This window comes from Aquarana catesbeiana, linkage group LG01, assembly GCF_042186555.1.
Source record: "Aquarana catesbeiana isolate 2022-GZ linkage group LG01, ASM4218655v1, whole genome shotgun sequence".
In the NCBI taxonomy this organism is placed as follows: domain Eukaryota; kingdom Metazoa; phylum Chordata; class Amphibia; order Anura; family Ranidae; genus Aquarana; species Aquarana catesbeiana.
In genome coordinates this window covers 313,660,803-313,673,205 of record NC_133324.1, presented here as the reverse complement: position 1 = coordinate 313,673,205, position 12,403 = coordinate 313,660,803, and the positions used below count along the sequence as shown (strand labels likewise).

Sequence of the window (12,403 nt, the reverse complement as noted above, 5' to 3'; positions counted from 1 at the left end):
CTGTACTGATGAGAGGGGGGTTTGTACTGAGGGAGGGGGGTCTGTACTGAAGAAGGGGGGTCTGTAGTGAGGGAGGGGGTCTGTACTGAAGAAGGGGGGTCTGTAGTGAGGGAGGGGGTCTGTACTGATGAGAGGGGTCTATACTGATGAGAGGGGTCTGTACTGAGTGAGGGGGGTCTATACTTATGGGAAGGGCCTGTACTGAGGAAGAGGGGTCTATACTGATGAGAGTGGTCTTTACTGTGGGAAGGAGGTCAATACTGAGGGAAAGGGATCTATACTGATAGAAAGAGGACTGTACTGAAGGGGGGTCTATACTGCGGGAGGGTGTTCTATGCTGAGGGAGGGGGGGTCTGTACTGAGGGGAAACTATAGATGGTGGAGGGGCGTGACACCATGTTTTTCCGCACTGGGTGATACCAACCCTAGTGACGCCACTGCCTTCATTTCTTTGTAAGTGGGCAAACTTACAAAATCTGCAGGGGGGCAAATAATTATTTTCCCCACTGTATATACAGTATCTCACAAAAGTGAGTACACCCCTCACATTTTTGTAAATATTTTATTATATCTTTTCATGTAGTGTACAGCCCCATTAGCCATTTCCCTCCCCGGTTTCATGTGACTTGTTAGTGTTACAAGGTCTCACGGGGGGGAATGGGGAGCAGGTGTGTTCAATTTGGTGTTATCGCTCTCACTCTCTCATACTGGTCGCTGGAAGTTCAACATGGCACCTCATGGCAAAGAACTCTCTGAGGATCTGAAAAAAATTGTTGCTCTACATTAAAATGGCCTAGACTATAAGAAGATTGCCAGGATCCTGAAACTGAGCTTCAGCACGGTGGCCAAGACCATACAGTGGTTTAACAGGACAGGTTCTACTCAGAACAGGCCTCGCCATGGTCGACCAAAGAAGTTGAGTGCACGTCCTCAGCATCATATCCAGAGGTTGTCTTTGGGAAATAGACGTATGAGTGCTGCCAGCATTGCTGTAGAGGTTGAATGAGTGGGGGGTCAGCCTGTCAATGCTCAGACCATACGCCACACACTGCATCAAATTGGTCTGCATGGCTGTTGTCCCAGAAGGAAGCCTCTTCTAAAGATGATGCACAAGAAAGCCCGCAAACAGTTTGCGGAAGACAAGGATTACTAGGATAAGGACATGGATTACTAAAACCATGTCCTGTGGTCTGATGAGACCAAGACTAACTTATTTGGTTCAGATGGTGTCAAGCGTGTGTTGCACATAAAAAACACTGCGCTAATACGTGAAAAAACAAAACAAAAGTGAGCAGCTACATACAATCTGACAAAGACCATGAGAATATAACTTAAAAAATGCAGCGCATAATATATGTGTAAGTAAATGGAAACAAGTGAATTATTTCAAATAGGTGCTTCAAAGAAGAAGATAAAAAATAAAAATAATTAAGGAAAAGTCAGCCTGATGGCCTGTGCTAAACATAAAGTCAATAATATATGAACAATATTGTACCACAACCCTGTGAGGTGAATAAACTCCAAAGTTTGGTGTTGTTCGGATGATTGTCGCAAATTGAACTTCATGAAAATCCAATCAAAACAGAGGGATGAGGCAATGGTAGAAAGGATGGTAAAAAGGATGGTATGTAGGAAAACTTTTACCAGATCCCGTTGATTCCCATGTCAGCGACAGGGAATCGCATGTGCGTTATGCCACTCAGGGCATGGAAAGTGACATCTCCTCACTGGAATCTTCCAGGCTCGAATCTGCTTGGAACTCTGGGGGCCACCAGGAAAATCCTCATAGCAAGACCAGGATGCAAATCGGATGAAGGGAGACGTCTCTTGTAAAGCTCAAGTCAACACTTGACTTATAGAAAGGGTATGTGGAAAGAAAAAACATGCCTCCACATAGTGCAGATGAAAAAGGGGAGTATTTTTATTTCTAAAAAAACACCATATAACAATAAAAAAACGTGATCACGATGCATTAAAATAAATGGGCAACATGGAGGGTGGTGTAGAGCCCAACATGTTTCGACCTAGGGGTCTTCAACAGGGGCATAAAGCATCCACTCCAGGTTGCCTATATTTATAACTAAAAATGTCTAATGAGGACCAATTACATTAGGTAAAAATAAAGCCGTTTCATTGGGTAAATGTAGTCACCTGATCATATAAAGGTAGCAGGAAATAATGACATAATCATATTAGACCCATATGTATAGTGCAAACATAGTGGAAATGAATAGGAGCAAGTTACAAAGGAGCTCTGGGTAAATAATGAATATATAATATAATAAAATGGACTGGTAATGAATTTGTAATGCAGCAGAGGTGTCATATCAAAAGGACACCACTGCTGACAGTACAAAGTGCCCTCTGCCATTAGCACTGTGAAGAAAAAAGTTTAACCCTGCGCTTACCCAGCACAACAGCAGCTCACACAACAAATAAGGATTTTGTCTAAAGATAAAAAATTTTTATTTTTTATTTTATTTTTTATTTTATTTTTTATTTTATTTTTTTTATTTTTATTTTTTATTTATTTTTTATTTTTTTATTTATTTTTTATTTTATTTTTTTATTTTTTATTTTCCCCTCGTTCACATTTCCATTTTTAGGCTTCACTATCTTAGCACGCTTTTCCATTCACTTTTATTCCTCCATTCCTTTTGTGTTTCATCACACCTTTAAGATATCACTACTTAGGGACACACTGAGTGACAAGTAACATCGATATATCATTCTCACATGTCATCTTAAGTATGCACATCCATCTATTTTATTCAAATTTTCTATCATTGGGTTGCGCAGATCCCAGTACACGTTACTGTGTACAGTTGGCATCCTTGCTGTGTCGTCAGCTTAGAGCGTAGCTGACGTCACCACGTTGTCGGTCTCCGTAACGAGGCTTGAGCCGCTGTTTACCTTTTTGCGCTTCAGGATAAGAGTAGCAGCGTGCGCCCGCCTCATTAGACGAGGTGACGTATGTCCGGTCACTCGCTCCCCACATCTGAATACATATTATAGCACCAGAGATCCGGAGCACTTAGTAATCCCACCAATCCAAGTTTATGGGTAGATTATTTCTCGAGGAAGTGGTTTATATTCATGATCTTATTATTTTTATGAGAATATTAGGACGATATTCGGCATGTTGTTGGAATGCACACAGACACTCCATAGTGAGGCTTGGAACGCACGCGGGTCGGCCATTTTGGCCAAACCCGGAAGTGCTTGTTAATTTGAGATACGAGCTGGATTCTCATCAAGGGGACCAAGGTATCTATATTAAGGGGTATGGCAGCAGTGGGTGAGTACCCCAGATGAAATCTTATAAGACGAAACGCGTCGGAAGACTCCACTGCCTGCCATCATTTTTACTTAGAAGCGCTTTTTTTACTACAGAAATGTAAGTTGTTTACTTATTTTAAATAAATTCGTTTTACAAACGGTATTATGCTATGTGGCCCCCCCTCTTTATTTCATATGGGCTATTCGTCTGAGATGATCCATTGGAAGGTTTGCCATCTACTTTAGAGAGAGTTCCTTCACGGCTCTGGACACGTTTGGAGTTTTGCTGCCAATTATTTTGGAGGTCCTTTCCTTTATTGCCTGTTGGTGATACAAGCTAGATTGACTCATTGAACGTACGTTCTTATGAGTTCAATTCCTCTGGTAAGCCTTCACTCTTTCTGTGTGGAGGGTTCATCACATCTAATTTTTTGCATGTGTTATCCACGTGGTGATTAAGCAATTCTATATACCCTCTGGATTAACAGCAGTCTTCTGCATCTGAAGAGATATCCGAAGAGCACTAGAGACTGTATTTTTGCACACTGTGGACTGACATAGATCTTTTTTTTCCACGTTCTTGTATATAAGTTATATCATAAGCTTGTTAAATCTTTAGCGCTACACTTGTTTGTGCACATTGGCACTGTGAAGAACCAATGGGCTTTGAAGATAATTTGATGGGCGGAATGAACCGCCAATCAGTGAGCTGGCTGTAGTTCCGCTCCGACGTGCATCACAAGGCACGTCGGGCAAGCGGAAGTGACGTCACGCACGAAGATGTATCAGGCGTGCGTCTGTCCGTAGATACGGCGGGCCAGGATCCTATTACACAGAACGCCGGTACACGTGTAAAGCTGAGGGAAGTGACGTGGTGCTTGAAATGCGCCAAACGTCAGACCCTCATCACGTGATCGGCTACGAGAGCCTGGCCAGACTGAGGGAGGACTGAAATATAGGATATGCTGTCAGTTATCTGGACTCACTGCGCATGTGAACAGAGAGGTTGAAATCAGCAAAATCTGTCTAACATGTCGCAATAGGAAAAATGGCTTAATTTTAACTGGATATTGTCGCGGTGTGCACCCCATCAAAAAATATGATAGGTGAAAATTAAATACAGAGTGAAAAATAAAAATAAAAATAAAAAGTGAAAAATAAATGAAATGTGAAAATAAAAATGAAATCTGAAAATAAAAAAATATATGAATAAAAATAAATGTAAAATGAAAAATAAATAAAAATAAAATAAAAAATAAAAATAAAAAATAAAAATAATAATAAAAATAAAAAATCAACAAAAAAATGGAAATTGAAAAAAAAAAAAAATAAGAATAAAAAATATATAAAAAAATTTTGTACATAGTGAACACGTATCCGCATTCAGAGGGTGAACTAAAGTAGTTAGTGAACATCCTGAACGAGTGACTGGTAAGTAGTAATACTTGTAAAGCAAATTCTTAATGATCAGGACCTTCTTGAAATGACAGACCCTGAAGCGAAAACTAATGAAATGGGGAAAAAATTTAAAAATTTGGAACACGGAAATAGAAATGTTGGGTGATCAGGACCGGTTAATGAAAGAGAAAGACTTGAGGTCCCACTCCACGTTCAACCCAAATGGGAAGTAGGACCTCAACTCGTATATCCAGTAAGTTTCGAGGCGGGAGACACCACGAAGTCGTGACTCTCCCCTCCAATGAGGGACAAACCGGTCAATAACTTGAAAGAGAGTCCCAGTGGGGTCTCTGTTATGGCACTCTAAATAGTGCCAAGGTACTGTGTGTTTACTTTTGCCCTTCTTGATACCAGTATACATGTTCGTTGACCCGGATCGAGAAGGTCCTGATGGTGCGACCCACATATTGTTTACGGCAGGGGCAAGTCACTAGGTAAACAATATATTGTGAAGAGCAAGTGGTGAAATGTTTCATGTGATATAAACGGTAAGTAACAGTGGATATAAAAGTGGTACTTTTACGTCTCCAATGTTATGACAACACACTTTACATCTACGGCAAGGGTAATAACCCTTGCTTTCCTGAAAGAAGGAAACTTTCTTGGGTGGGTCAATTATATTCGGAGCCATTTGTCCCTGAATGGACTGTGCCCCTCTAAAAACTATAGCCGACTGCTCAGGCAAAATGGGATTGAGAAGCCTATCGTTTAAGAGTACTTTCCAATGTTTCTTTAGAATAGCCTTAATCTGTTTGGATTAAGTAGAATGGGTGGTAAAAAACAACCATTTATACTTCGATTCAGGTGTACTTTTAGGGCGTTCTATTAGAGTGGAGATTCTTTCAGTGGATAAAGCTCTATTGAGTTCTCCGTCCAATAGGTCTGGGTCATAACCCTTTTCTAAGAAACGATCCTTGAGGACCTGTGACTGAGCTAAAAAATCAGAGGTTCTAGTACAGTTGCGCCGCAGCCTCAAAAATTGGCTGAGTGGAACCGACCTAAGCCACTGTTCTTGATGACAACTATCGACCGGAATGAAACTGTTCCGGTCGGTAGCTTTAAAGTATGTACGGAATTCTAAGTGTTGTTCAACTACAAAAATTTCTAGTTCCAAAAAATGTATCCTAGTGGAACTGGCCTCGTAGCTCAGAGATATCCCCCTATCATTGTTGTTTAATGCTGCCATAAAGATATCCAATGATGTGCGGTCCCCATCCCATAGGAAGAGGATGTCGTCTATGTACCTGGCCCAGAGAATCAGCTCAGGTCTCTGTGCAGCATAGACGACATCCTCTTCCCACTGGGCCATGAAGAGGTTGACGAGGCTGGGGGCAAATTTGGCCCCCATTGCCACGTCAGTCTTCTGCAGAAAAAACTGGTTTTGGAACCAGAAATAATTGTGCTGTGGCGAATTTTAGCAACTGCATAATGAAGTTGCGTTGCAACGAGGGAAGTTTGTTGTCTCAAGAAAGGTGTTTCTCAACCACATCAAAGCCCAAGAGATGCGGTATGCACATGTACAGTGCCGCCACATCTGCCGTGACGAGAAGCATCCCATCAAGAAATTGAACTGGCTCCAATAATTTAATGGTGTCTCTAGTGTCCTTTAAGAAAGAAGGGGTGGCTCGAACCAACAGCTGTAAATAGAAGTCCACATATTTCCCAATGCGAGCCGTAACGGAATTAATCCTGCTGACAATGGGTCGACCGGGGGGATTGGGTCCTTGTGGACTTTAGGGAGATAGTATATGGCGGGAATGCGTGGAACCTGGGGTACCAAGAACCTTTTTTCTTTTTTGTTTAAAATCCCCAGGGCAAAACCCTCATCAATTAATTCCACTAGAGCCTTTTTGAAAAGCCTAGTGGGGTCTGTAGGAATGGGGATATATGTATTTGTGTCACTAAGTATTCTGTTCATTTCCTTGAGGTAGTCTACTTTGTGTGGCGGCAACCAGGTGAGGAGTACAAAGACAAGTGTGTCTTGCCTACAGTCAAGCATGGTGATGGGAGTGTCATGGTCTGGGGCTGCATGAGTGCTGCCGACACTGGCGAGCTACAGTTCATTGAGGGAACCATGAATGCCAACATGTACTGTGACATACTGAAGCAGAGCATGATCCCCTCCCTTCGAGAATGAGCCGCAGGGCAGTATTCCAACATGATAACGACCCCAAACACACCTCCAAGACGACCACTGCCTTGCTAAAGAAGCTGAGGGTAAAGGTGATGGACTGCAGCATGTCTCCAGACCCAAACCCTATTGAGCATCTGTGGGGCATCCTCAAACAGAAGGTGGAGGAGCGCAAGGTCTCTAATATCCACCAGCTCCGTGATGTCGTCATGGAGGAGTGGAAGACTACTCCAGTGGCAACCTGTGAATAGGTATGGTCTTGATGTTCGAGTTGAAGGTAAGTTCTGGATATGCCATCAAACAGCCTGGCAGCCAAATGCCCCCTGGGATAGGCCCAATCTCTGGACTAGCAGCCCAGGGCAGAAAACACACGTCCACCCAGGCGGCAGTCCGGGTGGTACAGAACACAGATCAGAGGGATCTGGGGTCTCTCAAAGTGTACCTGTCATATGTCTATTGCTGTCACAAGGGATGTTTACATTGTTTGCGACAGCAATAAAAGTGATCAACAAAAAAATGTTAAGCAGAATTGTAAAAATAACAAAAATAAAATAAATTAATTAATTAAAAAACCCAAAAAACTAAAGTAACCCCATCTCCCTGTACTTACGCGCTAAGGCAAACGCATATCACTGTGAACAGATCATGGGCAGTAATTCTATCACCAGACCTTTTCTATAAAAGTGTCACCTGTGGATAGTAAAATGTATGCCATTTGTTGCCGTTGCACAGGTGTACGCAATTTTAAAGCGTGACATGTTTGGTATCTATTCACTAGGTGTAACATCATCTTTTACAGTTTACAAAAAAATTGGGTTATGTATTGTGTATTTTTTGCATTAAAACTCAAAGCAGTGTATTTTTTCCCAAAGAACTGCGTTTGAAAAATCGCTGCGCAAATACCGTGTGACATAAAAAATTGCAAAACCCACCAATTTATTCTCTAGGGCCTCTGCTTTAAAAAATATATATATATAATGTTTGGGGGTTCCAAGTCATTTTCTAGCAAAAAATACTAGGGCTGTTACTGATTAAAATTTTTTGTTCGATTAATCGATTTTTTTTTAAATCGATTAACTGACTAATTTCGATTAATTATAACGCACATACGCGGCCAAAGTTTTCACACTCAGCTTGTAAACACACAGTGGGTGATGCCCGCAGACTGTGTATGACATATAGTGGAAGAGGAGGAGGGAGCGGAGCGCTGCGCTGCAGCCACAGCTTGGCCCAAAGCGGCCCCAGGGCAGGCAGCCTACTGATCAAAAAAATTTTGATCGATCAAAAAAATTAACGATTAACCGAGGAATTAATCGTTAATTTCCACAGCCCTAAAAAATACTAATTGTTACATGCAAAAAATGCCAGAAAAGGTCTGGTCTGGAAGTGGTTTACAATGGGGTAATGCGTCATCTCTGCGAGCCAAGTGTTTGGCTAGCAGTTGCAGAGTGGCCCCATTGACTCGAATAGCTGAGTTAGATTGACCATACATGGAGCGAATTTCTTTCCTACAACCACGTGTTGCAGGAAAGAAATTTGCTTGATTCCCCCAACGCAGACAGTGTTGATGTGGGAATCCCTCCTGCTGGGCCATTGTCTGGGAAGAAGCGGATGGGGAAAGCTGTCTCGGCTGTCTCAGAGAAGTCAGTGATGATTGCTATTGCTAGAATCGATAATCGCAAGAGAATCCGGCAGTCTGGTTGTACCCAAGTTGATTGATCAACTTGGTACATTCAGCCTGCTCATTAATGGTTTGAATCTGCTGAACTGGCCAAGAATCGAACTGCGTATGGCCGGCCTTGTACAGGTGGTGCCGCCAGTCATGTGATATGCCGCATTAAATTTGGTTTAGGTAGACCATAGAATGCCCCTGTCAGGAGCCTTGTGCCATTGGGGGGTAAAGCCTAAGTGGGGTACACACTATAAGATTTTCCTTGTTGTTTTACAGCAAGCCGGAACCAGGGAAGGAAGTAATGAAATAATGTACGAAAATTCTTGTACCACAAAAGGCTTTTTTTTTTGTTTGTTGTTTCTGATCATGCGCAGTTTTCCTTCTCTGATTTTTCTCGTACAAAAAAGGTACACATTAAATGAAAATTAGGTGGTGCTGCGCTAATCCTAGATGAATAAACTAAAACCATAGAGTATAAATATCAATCTAAGTAGCTCTGGTCGAATCTTGCATCAGCTAAATATAAAATATCAGCTTTTATTAGAAAAATAAAGTACTCACATAAAAGTAAATGAACAGCGATTAGATCCGACGAGCGGCGAACTCGTGAGCCTCTAGCAGTATGTACAGCCTGTCCCGTCCCTACGCGTGACGTCACACTACACGTGACTTCATCAGGGGATATATATGCTTGGACGTTGCTGTCATCACTTTGCAATAGAAATGTTTTTGTGTGGAGCACCTTGAATTTTATATATTTTTCTGGGACATTTATTTTCTTTATTTTTATCTGCACCTTTTAAGAGGACACACGTTTATCTTATTACCAGTGAGTTAATTTTATGCAGATATGCTTTTAATATGTGGGTATATATGAATATGCCTTCACGTTTATAACTTATTTGCTTTATCAGTATCCTAACGGTTTTTTGTCACTTACCACACATACCGAATCTCTATTTGGCTGATGCAAGATTCGACCAGAGTTACTTAGATTGATATTTATACTCTATGGTTTTAGTTTATTCATCTAGGATTAGCGCAGCACCACCTATCTATATTTATTAACTTTTAAGGTCAGGTGTGTACCCGATTCGGTGCAAGCAGCTTTTCCCATTTTAGTGACTGCCATACCTGATAGCGCGGGAATAACCTTACCATTTTTAGATTAAATGAAAATTGTTCATTCTGTTCCATTAAAAGAAAAATTTTGGAGTTTATCCCTTTAGAAATTTTTGTTCGGAAGGTCGGAATTGGATTGGAATTGGCTGTCGAAAGTTGTGTACACACTATCAGAAATTCATACGATTGTTCCTCGGATTAAAATGTTCACTTGATTTTCTCATTTTTCTTAGAGGCCCTTCCTCTTCAGAGGTTTGCCCATGTCCTGTGGAGGCTGGTGTTTTTTTTTTTTTTGGGGGGGGGCAAAGAAGCAGCTGGTGGCACTGCTGTTTGCCGGTACTTACCCCATCTAGGCGGGTGGCGGGCAGCGGCTTTGTGTCCTCTCCCCCATTGGCGGCTTCCAGCATGTGGCTCCTCCACTCTTCCTAGGCATCCAATAGGATCACCTGTCCTTTCAGCTAATCGGGTTGACGGGTGTCAAAACCCGCTTCCTGATAGGCCGGGAGGAGGATCAGTTTTACGATAGCGAATATTCATTCGTTGTTGTAACACACCTGGGTGAATTCTCTGCACTTGGAGACCACCCTGTTTTGAAGCACCCAGTACTTCAAAAAAACACCCCCCATTGGAATTCATGCATCCAGCGACCTGAAAGGGGCTGGACGCATGGATAGGGGGAGGCGGTGATGGATAGGGGGAGGCGGCGATGATGGATAGGGGGAGGCGGCGATGGATAGGGGGAGGCGGCAATGATGGATAGGGGGAGGTAGAGATGGATAGGGGGAAGCGGCGATGGATAGGGGGAGGCGGTGATGGATAGGGGGAGGCGGCGATGGATAGGGGAAGTGGCCATGGATAGGGGGAAGTGGCGATGGATAGGGGGAGGTGGCGATGGATAGGGGGAGGTGGCGATGGATAGGGGGAAGTGGCGATGGATAGGGGGAGGCGGCGATGGATAGGGGGAGGCGGAGATGGATAGGGGGAAGCGGAGATGGATAGGGGGAAGCGGCGATGGATAGGGGGAAGTGGGGATGGATAGGGGGAGGCAGCAATGGATAGAGGGAAGCGGGGATGGATAGGGGGAGGCGGCGATGGATAGGGGGAGGCGGAGATGGATAGGGGGAAGCGGCGATGGATAGGGGGCAGCGGCGATGGATAGGGGGAAGCGGCGATGGATAGGGGGAGGCGGCGATGGATAGGGGGAGGCGGCGATGGATAGGGGGCAGTGGCGATGGATAGGGGGAAGCGGCGATGGATAGGGGGAGGCGGCGATGGATAGGGGGAGGCGGCGATGGATAGGGGAAGTGGCGATGGATAGGGGGAGGCGGCGATGGATAGGGGGAGGCGGGGATGGATAGGGGGAAGTGGCGATGGATAGGGGGAGGTGGCGATGGATAGGGGGAAGTTGCAATGGATAGGGGGAGGCGGGCGATGGATAGGGGGAGGCGGCGATGGATAGGGGGAGGCGTCGATGGATAGGGGGAGGCGTCGATGGATAGGGGGAGGCGGCGATGGATAGGGGGAAGCGGCGATGGATAGGGGGAGGCAATGATGGATAGGGGAAATGACGATGGATAGGGGGAGGTGGCGATTGATAGGGGGAGGCGAGGATGGATAGGGGGAAGTGGCGATGGATAGGGGAGCAGCGATGGATAGGGGGAAGTGGCGATGGATAGGGGGAGGCGGCGATGGATAGGGGGAAGTGGCGATGGATAGGGGGAGGCGGCGATGGATAGTGGGAGGCGGCGATGGATAGGGGGAAGTGGCGATGGATAGGGGGAGGCGGCGATGGATAGGGGGAAGTGGCGATGGATAGGGGGAGGCGGCGATGGATAGTGGGAGGCGGCGATGGATAGGGGGAAGCGGCGATGGATAGGGGGAGGCGGCGCCTGTGCACCCCTGCCCATGTCTGCATCCTTCTTGCACTTTTTTGTGAGCTGGGATTTCATGCTTCACTTTTTTGTGTTCAGGGGGGTCGTATCATGTGAACAGCCCCCACTTGAAGTAGTTTAGACTTCAGGTGGGTAGTAAAACCTGTAAAAGAAGCCTTAGCCATGCATGCTTCCAGAAGAGCTGGTGCATAGCACACATACAGCCAGCATTTATCACAGCCAGTATTCCCAACTTGTATTCATTTATTTCAGGCTTCGCTGACTACACAGGAATCAATTCCTCACACCTAATTGTGAAATACGGACGTTGTAATGCTGCGAGCGGCCAGCCGGTGGCGACAGACACTCGCACCACCTTTTAGTCTTCTCTGCAGCCACAGGTTGCCATGCTAACAAAGCCGCTTCCAAGCCTTAGCCCCGCCCAGACGCCTGACAAACAAGCTAGGTTGCGCGGCCTTTGTCCCAGCAGCCGGGGGTTCCCTGTGGAAGGCACGGCAGGGTAGGAGGCGTGGCCTGGCTTGCAGCAGGTTGGGTTGGTCGGGTGGGGGCAGCAGGTGGAATATGGAGAAAGAGGAAGGAAGACGTTGAGCGCAGGCACCGGGGACAAAGGGGGGAACGGGGCAGCCGGCCAGGTAAGACTGCTTCCTAAACTAGGTCAATGGAAACTTTGTGTACCGGGGAGAGAGAGAGCGGAGTGCTGTGTACAAGTGTCATGGCAGGGGAAAGTTGTGTACCTGGAAGTGGGGCGCCCCCTCCTCCTCACCTGACATGAGGAGTCACCCCAGGGGATCATGAGAAGAAAGTGTCACCAGGATCTCCAACCCCAGGAGAACATACAGGAGGACTAGG

General features: G+C 45.0%; 1 protein-coding gene across 3 annotated transcripts in view; it reads left to right on the top strand.

Moving 5' to 3' along the window:
- The first annotated feature begins 12,033 nt into the window (after positions 1-12,033).
- The window catches only part of KIAA1671 (KIAA1671 ortholog), a 259,256-nt gene continuing 258,886 nt past the window's right edge, over positions 12,034-12,403 (top strand). For all 3 annotated transcript variants that reach the window (XM_073629519.1, XM_073629511.1, XM_073629503.1), the window contains exon 1: positions 12,034-12,186. The gene's annotated coding sequence lies outside the window, so the exon portion shown is untranslated. The remainder of the gene's footprint in view (positions 12,187-12,403) is intronic.